Source organism: Salvelinus alpinus, chromosome 7, assembly GCF_045679555.1.
Source record: "Salvelinus alpinus chromosome 7, SLU_Salpinus.1, whole genome shotgun sequence".
NCBI classification, from domain to species: Eukaryota; Metazoa; Chordata; class Actinopteri; order Salmoniformes; family Salmonidae; genus Salvelinus; species Salvelinus alpinus.
Window position 1 is genome coordinate 35690014 of NC_092092.1, and position 12176 is coordinate 35702189.

Consider the following 12176-nt stretch of genomic DNA (forward strand, 5'->3'; position numbering starts at 1 on the left):
TTCAGTCTGTCTTTTTCAGCATTGTTACAATCTTGAACTGCAGTCTCCTTGCTATATCCAGTGGGGTTTTATCATCCTAAAGGACAGAAGAATACATCATATTATCATCCAAAACTTTGATAAATATATCCCTTTCAAACCAAGACGAAAAGCCGCCAAATTTACCATGACGCCAACTTTTGTCCGCCTTTTATTTATATCTGAAAGGTATTGGCAGTAACAAAGCCTGTACTTTTATTGTTTAAAAGTCCCGTCAAAGCCTCATTATAAAATGTCCCCTTTCATCTTAACGGCTTGGGAACGTTTTAAATCATGAACATGCTATTGTTGTCTGACATCAAACTTGTCCGCGTTAATCACAAAGCTTCACGGAAATGCTTTTAATGCATTTATGCTCTCCATCTAAATTTACTGTATGCAGAGTGCATTCGGAAAGTATTCAGACCCCTTGGCTTTTTCCACTTTTTGTTACGTTCAAGCCTTATTCTAAAATGGATTAAATAAATAAATATCCTCATAAATCTACACGCAATCCCCCATAATTACAAAGTGAAATCCTACACAAATTTTTTTTGGGGCAAATTTATTCAAAATAAAAAGAGATATACCTTATTTATATACAGTTGAAGTCGGAAGTTTACATACACCTTAGCCAAATACATTTAAACTCAGTTTTTCACAATTCCTGACATTTAATCAGAGTAAAAAGTCCCTGTCTTAGGTCAGTTAGGATAACCACTTTATTTTAAGAATGTGAAATGTCAGAAAAATAGTAGAGAGAATTATTTATTTCAGCTTTTATTTCTTTCATCACATTCCCAGTGGGTCAGAAGTTTACATACATTCAATTAGTATCTGGTAGCATTGCCATTAAATTGTTTAACTTGGGTCAAACGTTTCGGGTAGCCTTCCACAAGCTTCCCACAATAAGTTGGGTGAATTTTGGCCCATTCCTCCTGACAGAGCTGGTGTAACTGAGTCAGGTTTGTCGGCCTCCTTGCTCGCACACTTTTTTAGTTCTGCCCAAAAATGTTCTGTAGGATTCAGGTCAGGGCTTTGTGATGGCCACACCCCACTACCTTGACTTTGTAGTCCTTAAGCCATTTTGCCACAACTTTGGAAGTATGCTTGGGGTCATTGTCCATTTGGAAGACCGATTTGCGACCAAGCTTTAACTTCCTGACTGATGTCTTGATGTTGCTTCAATATATCTACATAATTTTCCTGCCTCATGATGCCATCTATTTTGTGAAGTACACCAGTCCCTCCTGCAGCAAAACACCCCCACAACATGATTTTGCCAACCCCGTGCTTCACGGTTGGGATGGTGTTCGTCGGCTTGCCAACCTCCCCCTTTTTCCTCCAAACATAACGATGGTCATTATGGCCAAACAGTTCTATTTTTGTTTCATCAGACCAGAGGACATTATGTCGATATAGGACTTGTTTTACTGTGGATATAGATACTTTTGTACCTGTTTCCTCCAGCATCTTCACAAGGTCTTTTGATTTGCACTTTTTGCACCAAAGTACGCTCATCTCTAGAAGACAGAACGCGTCTCCTTCCTGAGCGGCATGACGGCTGCGTGGTCCCATGGTGGTACCTTCAGGCGTTTGGAAATTGCTCCCAAGGATGAACCAGACTTGTTGAGGTCTACAATTGTTTTTCTGAGGTCTTGGCTGATTTATTTTTATTTTCCCATGATGTCAAGCAAAGAGGCACTGAGTTTGAAGGGAGGCCTTGAAATACATCCACAGGTCCACTTCCAATTGACTCAAATGATGTCAATTAGCCTATCAGAAGCTTCTAAAGCCATTACATTATTTTCTGGAATTTTCCAAGCTGTTTAAAGGCACAGTCAACTTAGTGTTTGTAAACTTCTGACCCACTGGAATTGTGATACAGTGAATTATAAGTGAAATAATCTGTCTGTAAACAATTGTTGGAAAAATTACTTGTGTCATGCACAAAGTAGATGTCCTAACCGACTTGCCAAAAGTATAGTTTGTTAACAAGAAATTTGTGGAGTGGTTGAACAACGAGTTTTAATGACTCCAACTTAAGTGTACGTAAACTTCCGACTTCAACTGTAAGTATTCAGACACTTTACTATGAGACTCGAAATTGAGCTCAGGTGCATCCTGTTCCCATTGATCATCCTTGAGATGTTTCTACAAGTTGATTTGAGTCCAGCTGTGGTAAATTCAAATGATTGGACATGATTTGGAAAGGCACACACCTATCTATATATATTGTCCCACAGTTGACAGTGCATGTCAGAGCAAAAACCAAGCCATGAGGTCGAAGGAATTGTCCGTAGAGCGCAGAGACAGGATTGTGTTAAGGCACAGATCTGGGAAAGGGTACCAAAAAATGTCCGCAGCATTGAAGGTCCCCAAGAACACAGTGGCCTCCATCATTCTTAAATGGTGGAAGTTTGGAACCACCAAGACTCTTCCTAGAGCTGGCCACCCGGCCAAGCTGAGCAATTGGGGGAGAAGGTCCTTGGTCAGAGAGGTGACCAAGAACCCGATGGTCACTCTGACAGAGCTCCAGAGTTCCTCTGTGGAGATGGGAGAACCTTCCAGAAGGATATTTAAAGGTCCTATATTCCAGTAGGATATTTAAAGGCACTATATTTAGCTAACAAATTATGTTAATATGCATAAATGTAGAACTTAAACTACAAATCGCTAGTAGGCTATCAGTTTGAAAGGAGAGAAAGTGCACAATAGTATGATCACATTGGCTGGTGATAATAATATTTAGGTGGGTGCTTATATTTGTCCTATTTCACACATGTACAAATGTGTAATAATGTTTTTTTTGGGCATATCCCAACTCTCCCTGAGACACCCTCGGAGAGTGGGGTCATGGCCAGGGTCTTCCATTATCAACAGCGACGCTGGAGAAATTAGAGTTAAGTGCCTTGCTCAAGGGCACATTGGCAGATTTTTCACCTAGTCAGCTCGGGGATTCAAATTAGTGACATTTCGGTTACTGTCCCAACACTCTAACCGCTAGGCTACCTGCCGCCCAGTAATGATGAAACATTTACTTCCGTATTAGGCGTAATATTTAGCCAACAAATGATGGGTTAATATGAATGAGCTTCTTCAGCTACACATAGCCTCTCTTTTCCAGATGAGCCACTGCAAAAAACAACATGAAATGTGGATCAAAAAAGTGACTAGCTCAAATCATCCTACAGAGGTTCATCCAGATTCGATGTATTTCTTTAAACGATCAGAAAAAGCAGATTCTACGGTTTCTAAAGCATACAAGCACCTACAAACTCAAAAATGAAGGCATAGGGTACAGCTTTGTTGTTATATGACAGCCATTCCACAAGTTCCCGTATTTTATTCTGTTATATTCCATTATATTCTTAATATAAAATACACTCATATTAAGTACACCCATCTAGTACCGGGTCGTACCCCCCTTTGCCTCCAGAACAGCCTGAATTATTTGGGACATTCTACAAGGTGTCGGAAACATTCCACAGGAATGTTTGTCCACGCGATGGCATCACCCAGCTGCAGATTGGACAGCGGTACATTCATGCTGCGAACAGCCCGTTCCATCTCATCCTGTGCAGGCCACTCAAGTAAACTGAGCTCGCTGTCATGTTCCACGCAATGTTTTTCCACTCCTCATTTGTCCAGTGTTGGTGATTGTGTGCCCACTAGAGCTTCTTCTTATTTTTAGCTGATAGGAGTGGAACCCGGTGTGGTCATCTGCTGCAATAGCCCATCCATGACAAAGATCGACGAGTTGTGTGTCCCAAGATGCTGTTCTGCACACCACTGTTGTACTGCGCTGTTATTTGTCTGTTTGTGGCCCGCCTGTTAGCTCGCACGATTCTTTCCATTCTCCTTCAACCTGTCTCATCAACGAGCTGTTTTCACCCACAGGCCTGCCGCTGACTGGATGTTTTTCATTTGTAGCACCATTCTAGGTAAACTCTAGACACTGTCATGCGTGAAAAGCCCAGGAGGGCAGATGTTTGTGAGATACTGGATCAGGTGCGCCTAGGTCACTCGTTTTCCCAATCTAACGTTCAATTGAACAGTAACTGATTGCCTCGATGCCTGTCTGCCGCCTTTATATAGCAAGCCACAGCCACATGACTCACTGTCTGTAGGGGCGATCCATTTTCGTCAACGGGGTGGTGTACCTAATAAAAATATATGTATGTTGACTGTGATCAGGGCAAGGGAATGTAAGTGTGTCTGTTTGAACAAAATAAACTATTGGTTTCATTTGCATGCACAGTGAACACGAAGTTAAATGTCACAGAGAATGATCAGTAGCGAATCATTCTAATAATCAACTGCATAATCTCACTACTCACATAGTCCACAGCGTCAATCTCCCCTTTAGTGCTCAAAACCATATTCATTATTTTCACATTTGTCCGTTGCTTGGCATGAGGATAGCAATCATCAGGCCATCCAGGAAGGAGAAGGTCCTCTGTGCAGCGTAGTGCTGACATGTCCTCTGTTTCTACAGGCAGACAGAGGAAGAGAGAGCATGGACACTTTTCACAAGACACCCAGTTTTGTCAGGGTCATCATTGGTAACACTAACATGTTCCTGCACGATTCTGTATCTTTTACTAAACTGCATCACCTAGGTGAGGAATAATGACAGCAAAGTAAATGATACACTTGGTCTGACAGCCTCCTTGTTACCTAGCATTTACATGAAATAGTAACTAATAACTACTGTTATTATGATTGGTGTATCGCCAGATTCCCCCTCTTGAATATTTAAAGTCTACGCATCCACCTTTTAGAATGTGGTACACCTTATGAAGGTCGTCATCGTAGGCAGCTTGCCAAATGGGCTGCGGAGATGAGCAAATGGTTGAGTATAGAGTGAGTTGAATGCATTTGTATGTATTGTAAATCAATGCATGTTGATTTGTCTTGATTTCACACCTGGGTCAAGGGTTTATTGAAGGATAAACAGATAAACAATGAAACGATGCCAACAACAAATACTCTAAGTGGGCCTACTGCTGTAATCAGACCAAGCCCTTTTGTGGCCAAGAACATATGTATGCCATATGAGCATCTTAAAAGGTAATTTCTGTCTCAGTTCAGTTATAGCCGTGAGACAGCCAGCCGCACTTTAGGTCACACCCTTTAAAAACATAAATTACACCTGACTGCAGTCAAATACAGACCATCTCTGGTTTCTGTCAGATGGCTAGGGAAATTCCATAGCCTAAACAGATGCCATATCTTAATTTGATAATCGTGTTGTTGCACACTTGTAGTGTATTTGAGGTTTAAAAAGGCTTCTAAAGTTAGCAATTTACACTTTAAAATCTAATGAAAAATGTATCAACCCCTACAAAAAATGTCCATTATGTAATCTACATAATAATTTACTGTTGCTGCAGGATTATTTTCCTGCTGTAGCAAACTGTCTCAAATGAATATCCTATATATATGTATGTGTACAGCCAACACTTCCTAATTAACAAGACAATACATCTGTGGGAGACCCCAAGTCATGAAGAGCATTCTGCACCCACTGTCACTGTCAATGGACCACCAAACCACAGAGAAGAAAAATAAATATACGATTTCCCTCACCTGGTCCAAGAAAACAACTATACCAACCGACTACTCCTAGTAGGCTATTAGATTATGTGAGGAATAGAACAATTAAAAAAGCTGTGATGAAAGTCTGTCTGGTAGGCCTATTATTATGAACAGTGTTATTTCCTTGTTTTTTCTGTAAGTGTAGGCTACTATTTATCCTATTAAACATGAAAATAATTATAAAACAGTGCTTTCAGAAAGTATTCAAACATCTTGACTTTTTCCACATTTTGTTACGTTACAGCCTTATTCCAAAATAGATTTTTTTTAAATTACAAAATCAGCAATCTACACACAATACCGCATAATGATTTTCTTTGTTGCAAATGTATTAAAAATAAAAAACAGAAATACCTTATTTACATAAGTATTCAGACACTTTGCTATGAGACTGGAAATTGAGCTCAGGTGCGTCCTCTTTCCATTGATCATCCTTGAGATTTCTGCACCTTGTTTGGTCCACCTGTGGTAAATTCAATTGATTGGACATGATTTGGAAAGGCACACACCAGTTTATATAAGGTCCCACACTTGACAGTGCATGTCAGAGCAAAAACCAAGCCATGAGGTCGAAGGAATTGTCCGTAGAGCTCCGAGACAGGAGTGTGTTGAGGAACAGATCTGGGGAAGGGTACCAAAGAAATGTTTGCAGCATTGAAGGTCCCCAAGAACACAGTGGCCTCCATCATTCTTAAATGGAAGAAGTTTGGAACCACCAAGACTCTTCCTTTGTACCACAAACTGAGCAATCGGGGGAGAAGGGCCTTGGTCAGGGAGATGACCAAGAACCCGATGGTCACTGACAGAGCTCTAAAATTCCTCTATGGAAATGGGAGAACTTTCCAGGACAACCATCTCTGAAGCACTCCACCAATCAGGCCTTTGTGGTAGAATGACCAGATGGAAACCACTTCTCAGTGGGCACTGGTCTGACGAAACCAAGATTGAACTCTTTGGGCTGAATGCCAAGCGTCACGTCTGGAGGAAACCTGGCCCCATCCCTACGGTGAAGCATGGTGGTGGCAGAATCATGCTGTGGGGATGTTTCGGGGGCAGGGACTGGGAGACTACTCAGGTTCGAGGCAAAGTACAGAGATCCTCGATGAAAACCTGCTCCAGAGCACTCAGGACCTCAGACTGGGTCAAAGGTTCACCTTCCAACAGGACAACAACCCTAAACACACAGCCATGACAACGCAGGAGTGGCTTTGGGACAAGTCTCTGAATGTCCTTGAGTGGCCAGCCAGAGCCCGGACTTAAACCTGATCGAACATCTCTGGAGAGACCTGAAAATAGCTGTGCATTAATGCTCCCCATCAAACCTTACATAGCTTGAGAAGATCTACAGAGAAGAATGGGAGAAACTCCCCTAATACAGGTGTGCCAAGCTTGTAGCGTCATACCCAAGAAGACTCAAGGCTGTAATCTCTGCCAAGGTGCTTCAACAAAGTACTGAGTAAAGGTTCTGAATACTTACGTAAATGTAATATTTCAGTTTTTTATTTTAAATAAATTTGCAAAAAAACAAAACATGTGCTTTGTCATTATGGTGTATTGTCTGTAGATTGATGAGGGGGAAAAACGATTTTATCAATTTTAGAATAAGAATGTAACCTAACAAAATGTGGAAAAAGTCAAGGGGTCTGAATACATTCCAAAGGCACTAACTAGCGGACATGATGTGTTTATGAATTCAAATTTGGGTCACACTTTATTTTGATGGCACTTAAAATGGGGAGGACAGGGGGGGGGGCGGTCAAATAACATCAGTGATCTTCAGGTCAGAAAGTCAGAGCTCTAGAAAGATGCTGCGTTCAATACAACAAGGGACTGAGAACTAGAAACTCAGAAATGTCCGACTTCAGTGTGTTCAAGACAACTGGACTCGAAAAAAACGAACTCCGACTGGTAAAAAATCATTTTGAACTATCATCCAACTTGGAATTCCATTTCGGAAGCTCAGGCATCTTTCGAGAGCTCCGACTTTCCGACCTGAAAATCACTGACGTGTTTCCTAGGCTAATATTTCCACAGCCAACTTCTTCATTTTTAATTTAGGCCTATGCACCTCACGGGCCACTGCTCATTTTCAACATCTAGTCATACACCCAAAGTAGGCTAACACATTTAGGGTGTGGTTTGTTGGATTATTTAATGATTCGGATTATTATTTTTTTCAGCTGTGTTTAATGACAGTTTTCACGAAGATACATTTGCCTACACAAACTGTATTAGGCTAAAGTTGGTCTATTGCGATGCTAATTTTAAGAAGTCAGAATAGGCAACAAGTGTGAGTAAGCATTTTGCATTAAGGTAAGACATGGCACAACATCACCATGCAAAGGGTGGGGTTTATCATTGTGCCACATCATATGTTCATTAGAATAGAGATAAATGATACATCTGGAAAGCCATGCAGTAATCATGAACGTGGGCATGATGATGATGATGTTACAGTTACAGGTCCTTAATTCATCCAGAGTGAACCACACTTGAATTATTCAAATCATAATTCAATTTAGCTGGATCGTCTTTTAAATAGGCTCATGTTGTTTACACGCAGCTCCACAGCACATACATTTTTTGGAGAAAGCGCACGTGTAGTTGCCGAATGTTGCAGCTAGAAATGAACTGAATAGAGCCGATGTGATTCCTTATTGTACATGTCAGAGAGGCATATTTGTTCTAAAGAGCCTATTTCTATCTGAACGTTCCAAAACGCCCAGCAGGTACCGCAATGTAGCCTACGCCCTCTGGCGAAGGAGTTTGATTATTACACCACACTTATTTCCAATGCACCCTCTTTTAATCAGAATCATATCTGGTGACAATTCAGAATGCACTGTTGAGTAATTGTATGTCCGAAATCATTTTTTTTTCTATAAGCTTAATTATTGGACAAATTGTAATGAAATAGCTTCTTGTTGGTCATTCTGTAGATGTTTGTATTTCTTTTTTCAACCCCACGTTTTTATGATGACATTGTGTCAAGCGCCGCTGTGGTGTGTGCGCCATGAATAATCTTATGAATTTACAGGATGCAAATGCTGTTGCCGGTGTCGAAGCTGTAGGGCATTTTCTCTTTTGTCCAGTAGTGGATTTTCCTCCACCCCGTTTATGTGTAGTAGGACACATCCCTTCATAGCGACCACGGCTGCTGTCACCAACACCACAGCGCCGATGCTATCATAGGAGGACTGGATGACAATCTCTTTCGCCTATTAGGACATTGGATTTGAAAGACAGCTATCAGCCATTTTATCGTCGGTAAACTTACGCTCTTTCTATCCCTTTTCATTTTGAACAATGCCTTCATGAAGTAGGTTTACAAAAGCTAAATACGCCAGGTTTGGATAAGATAACAGTGGCTTTTATTGACACCAGTTTCCTGCTTTCGCACTCAATTCTAGCGTGTGACGACAGGGATGCGGAGTTTGGGGAAAGCAAATAAACTGGTTCGCATTTTTAACTATTTACACGATTTATCAGTCTACTGCACGCTAAACTGTTACATCAAATATTTTCTTTAATTTTCCAGAAACTACACGCAGTAGCCAGTGATTGTGTTTTTATTAGGGAGTGAGTATCATTCATAAGCCCCCCCCCCCCCCCTCCTCCCTTAAATATCCTGATGTGGCAAAGCTGGTGAAGTGACCAGAAATCGGTTTTAAATCACAAACAAGAGGTCGAATAGAAGGTCCTATATTGCTACATGGAATCTGGAACTACAAATTCAGTGTAGATAAAGTGATGATCGATGTTATTGTACAGATACAATGTTGCTGATGGGCCACATTCCCAATGTTGACATGTAGGCAGTGATTTTCTCATTTTGTTGACACATGGCTATCAAAAGAAGTTGTACTACTAGCTAGTGCCAGGTGCATCAGCTTACCAAAGCATACAGGAAGCACACAGACAAGTCTCAGTTTGAGAGAGGTAAGTTACAATGTTCATTCAATGTTTCATTTAGTTTCATATGAATAGTTACCTACTTTCTATGTTTCATTTAGTTTCATATGAATAGTTACCTACTTTCTATGTATATAAATTCACTGTGACTTTTGTTATTAAAATAATGCTATGCTACTGTTATAATGGGTATTAGTTAAGATAATGGTCCATTATATCAGTAGTCTAACTAATACGGTGACTCAAATATAGTAGGCTGGCCTACAATGCAAGCACATGCCATAAACAATTTTTTTGTTTCCTGAATCTGTAAGTCATATCTTAAAATAGCTTACCATTTTTGAATGGTGCATTTATTGTGCAAATTCAATTGAAGGAAAGACTCAAATCATTTTGATGGAAATACAGGTTCATTCAGAAAATGGGACATGTCAATATAATGTGTTCTGTTGACTTGACATCTTAGGTATGTTGTAAAACAACTTTTAGCTTTCTATGCCTTTCCATTCTCAAGCAACATTTTAATTATGTTGGTTCGTTGTCCTTACTGTACTGTATCATAGAAAATAGTACTAACGGAGTAGAACACTCCTGATTGGGTCTTTCTCACAACTCACATTTGACCAAAAAAAGCATTGTTTTTCAGGAAATATCATTTTTCACGAAATGTCCTCCTTAAATCACTGAGATTAGGATCTGTACTTATCTATTTCATAATTATTATACATTTGACCACAATCAATGCAAAAATTCTCATTATTGCAATAGTTTAAAAGTCCCAAAAAGTAATAAACACATTTTTTTTTGTACCCCCTTTTTCTCCGCTATTTCGATCTTGTCTTCTCACTGCAACTCCCCAACGGGCTCGGGAGGCAAAGGTCGAGTCACGCGTCCTCCAAAATATGACTTGCCAAACCGCGCTTCTTAACACCCGCCCGGAAGGCAGACGCACCAATGTGTCAGAGGAAACACCGTTCAACTGATGACCGAGGTCAGCCTGCAGGCACTCGGCCTGCCATAAGGAGTAGCTAGAGCGTGATGAGCCAAGTAAAGCCCCCCCGGCCAGGCAAAACACATTTTCCACAAAAATTACCCCAAAAAAACACAAGAAATGGATGATCAAGCTTTTTAAAGTTTCTAAAACAATACATGTATTACTAGTGAGAAGCAATGTGGTATGTTGTTTAAGTATATTTTTTGTGAACTGAGTCTTTTAAACAAAATATCACAGATGAGACAAAAATGTTCACCTGTCCCTTTAAGGGCGGGATGTTACCGTGGTAACGCGACTCGAGTCATGTTTGTGCCTGTGAGATTGAGAGTCTGACTAGTAGCTGCATTGTCTTCTCATCCCTAACATTTGAAACTCATAACTTTGAAAAACAACCTAGTTTGTGAACAAAACAATGTAAATAGCCAAGAAACACAACGACAAAGTCTCACTTAAGTAGACTTTCGTTTCAAGTAAATTAGACCAACTTTTATACCTGTGCCAGCGCTACTAAAAATAAAATATTCACTCAGTTCATCAGGTGTGCCACAGCCCCCAGCCAGGCAGTGTTGCAGCGCTGTGTGGGTTAAAGACGCTGCATGATCAATCTGACATCTGTATGGGCCTTGCAGCATTTACGATGATATGGCCTCTGCACGAGTCAGGGCATTCATACTTCTTGCGCTCCACCGAGCAACGCAGAGCTGTTGTTTAGGAAGTGAGTTTGTGTTTATACAGGACCTCTCGCCCTCACCTTCCATTAACCAATCATGTCAATGCGGAGCTGTACTGAGCCCTCCACGCTCTACATTTTTTTAGAGGCGCACGGCGATGTGGTACGGAGCTCAATTTGGCCTCTGCGTGCCATACTGGCGCCTCCGACCACGTTTTCAGATCAAGCATAAATTGTCTCTTACCTGCCAATGCCAAAATCTACCTTAATTTGACTGGTGGTGGGTGTTCATTTTAGGCCCTGTTAAAAACGAACTTGTCATTTAGAAAACATCCTATGTGGGGTTAATATGAGTCAGTAACATTTATTCTACTGTCAAAATGTACTACAAAGTGTAAATAGGATAATTTTGTTCATAAAATCAGTCTTGTCCAAAACAGAGTTTTGTGAGACTTGTGGTCATTACTGCATCACAACGTAAATGAAGGTTGTGTACCCACATGCCCACAGCTGGCAGCAGCAAGTAATCATATATTCGGAGTGCAGCTGCTCCTGACCAGATCAAAATGCCTGTGGTAAATTTGGGACCATCTGTAAATTACACAACGTACATGGGACAATATGTTAAAATTCCAACAGCTCCAAATTTCAATGACTTAAAGACCTCAAACCTACTATACATTGTAGAAATGTATTTACAAATTGAAAGTGTTTCATGAGAAGTTGTGCAACATAAAAATATTGTCTCATTTGCATTGTGTAGTTTATTGATGTCCCTAACTAGCCGGAGATAGGCTATCCAAAGTGAAACCAATTTTGCCAACCTCTCACATCAGCTGGAAAAAATTATTTGCCTAACTCTTTCCACCTGCGAACACAAGACACGAGACACCAACATCAAACCACACCCCGAAACCAACTCACATTTGAAATCAGTAATGGGCACTAGCATTTCTTAATTAACTAAATCTAAAACGAGGC

General features: G+C 40.6%; 1 protein-coding gene and 1 long non-coding RNA gene across 3 annotated transcripts in view; one reads left to right on the top strand and one right to left on the bottom strand.

Moving 5' to 3' along the window:
* The window catches only part of LOC139580902 (uncharacterized), a 14015-nt gene continuing 1839 nt past the window's right edge, over positions 1–12176 (bottom strand). The window contains exons 2-3 of the long non-coding RNA XR_011676118.1: positions 4359–4510; positions 1–76 (exon numbers count right to left, since the gene is read on the bottom strand). This is a non-coding gene — a long non-coding RNA (uncharacterized lncRNA). The remainder of the gene's footprint in view (positions 77–4358; positions 4511–12176) is intronic.
* LOC139580901 (AMSH-like protease) overlaps positions 8551–12176 on the top strand; it is a 21779-nt gene continuing 18153 nt past the window's right edge. Inside the window, exon 1 of one of the 2 annotated variants that reach the window (XM_071410044.1) lies at positions 8551–9558. The gene's annotated coding sequence lies outside the window, so the exon portion shown is untranslated. The remainder of the gene's footprint in view (positions 9559–12176) is intronic. The other variant, XM_071410045.1, reaches the window with a different exon arrangement.